Source organism: Vicia villosa, unplaced genomic scaffold (genome assembly GCF_029867415.1).
Source record: "Vicia villosa cultivar HV-30 ecotype Madison, WI unplaced genomic scaffold, Vvil1.0 ctg.001865F_1_1, whole genome shotgun sequence".
Classification (NCBI taxonomy): domain Eukaryota; kingdom Viridiplantae; phylum Streptophyta; class Magnoliopsida; order Fabales; family Fabaceae; genus Vicia; species Vicia villosa.
In genome coordinates, this window is record NW_026705756.1 from 294,215 (window position 1) to 296,706 (window position 2,492).

Below are 2,492 nucleotides of genomic sequence, written 5' to 3' on the forward strand. Positions count from 1 at the left end.
TTTCATCGATCAAAAGAAAAAAGGAGAAGGAGAAGATAAAATGCATAAAGATAATCAACTCACACTATCATTAATATCATTCATCTAATATTATGGATTTGGTTCTTTCAAACCTATCAACATCCTAGATCCAATGATATTAATGAAATGGAGGAAGAAGAATAAAATTCACAAAAGATAATCAACTCACACTATCATTAATATCATTCATCTAATATTATGGATTAGGTCATTTCAAACCTATCAACATCCTAGATCCAATGATATTAATGAAGTGGAGGAAGTAGGAAGCCAAAACAAGCATAAAAAAGGCAAAAAAACACATTCTGCCAGCAGGAAATCGATTTACCTCTGTAGGAAATCGATTTCCTGAGTCCAGAGTTCAAATTTTGAAAAAAAAATAAGGTGGAAATCGATTTCCTACAGAGGGAAATCGATTTCCTGCACGCAGCATTCAAAAAATCAGCATTAGGAGGCATAAAACTTGACTTAAGCAAACATACAAACACCTTATGATCACATATCCATTGGAGCACGAATTTTCCATCAAATCACCATCAAATAGCACCAATATAGCATCAAAGATGCATTGAACACAAGCAACAAAGATCTACATCTTAGAATTGAGAAATTTACCAATTCTTGAATTAAAGTGTTGAAGTAGCTTCAAGAACAAGCACAAAGTGTAGATCCTTCAAGTATGGAGATGAACAATCAAAGAAAAGAGTGAAATGTAGGAGGCTTAGTTCAAAATTAGCAAGATTCAATGTGAACCTTACTAATCTTATGAAAATGAACTTTGGGTGAGGGTTTTGGAAAGGGTGAGAAATGAATTTGCAAGCAATTTTTTGGCTCTCCAAGCTTGAGAAATGAGAGAGTAGAGGGCTCTATTTATAGAATTGGAGCAAGAGTAGTGGCAAATTGGTCTTTTTGTGCTTGGTGATTAACTTGTGTTTAATTGGTGATTAAAGTGGCAATTAAATGGTAAAAAGTGGTAAAATGGGGTTAAAGAGGGTTTAATGAATGAGTTAATTTTGATGAGGTGGAAAATTGATAAAATGATCAAATAAAAAAGGTGCCAAAATGATGTCAAGCTTCCCTCTTATATTTTTTTGAATTTTGCGCACAGGAAATCGATTTCCCACAGGGGTAAATCGATTTCCACCTTCAAATTTTCAAAAATTGTTTTCTTGCACTGTTTTGATTTTTTGCCCGATCTTTCACCTGTAAAATATAAACAAAAGAGACAAAACATATATTTTTGATTTTTGGTTAGTATAAACAAATAAAAAAAACTATAAATGCTCGATAATTCCCCTCAGAGATAATCACAGTATCAAAGATAAAGCTTCACAATGGTGCTCTTGATTGATGATTGAATGCAATTGATGTATGATCTTAGGGTCAGAAATTGGGGTATGACAGCAGCAATCTTCAACAAAATCACATTCTGGACAACATGAAATTGATTTCCCTCCTGGGTAAATCGATTTCCCTAGTGTATTTTGCGCCAAATTCTCTTCTGGAACAGTGTGAAATCGATTTCACTCCTGGGGAAATCGATTTCCTTAAGGCGAAATTCAAAAAAATATAAGGAGGGAAGCTTGACATCATTTTGGCACCTTTTTATTTGATCATTTTACCAATTTTCCACCTCATCAAAATTAACCCCTTCATTAAACCCACTTAAACCTCATTTTACCATTTTTACCATTTAAATTCCACTTAAATACCAATTAACCACAAATTAATTACCAAATGCAAAAAGACCAAACTACCACTACTCTTGCTCCAATTCTATAAATAGAGACCTCTACTCTCTCATTTCTCAAGCTTTGAGAGCCAACAAACCCCTTGCAATTTCTCTCCTCATCCCTACCAAATTCACCAAAGCTCTTTGTTCTTTCATAAAGTTTGCGAGTCACACCTTGAACCTCACAAACTTTGAGCTAAGCCACCTTTCATTTCACTCTTTTTCTTCAATTGTTGAGAGATCAAGATTTGTGTTGGTGATTCTTGAAGTAGATCTAAGTTTGTTCAAGATTTGGTAATTTTCTTCATCTTTATTCATCCATCATAATGTGATTCTTTTGTGTTTGTGTGTAATGCATCTTAGATGCTACATTGATGATATTTGCTGATTTTGTGATGGAAAATTCGTGCTCCAATTGATATGTGATCATAAGGTGTTTGTATATTTGTTCAAATCAAGTTTCATGCCTTTAAATGATGTTTTTGCTGAAATTTACACTGATGAAATCGATTTCCTTAACGCTGAAATCGATTTTATGTTGTACGTAACTTGTTTTTTTTAAAAACTGCACTATGGAAATCGATTTCCCCTGCATGAAATCGATTTCCTGCTGGCAGAATGTGGTTTTTTGCCTTTTTTATGCTTGTTTTGGCTTCCTTCTTCATCCACTTCATTAATATCATTGGATCTAGGATGTTGATAGGTTTGAAATGACCAAATCCATAATATTAGATGAATG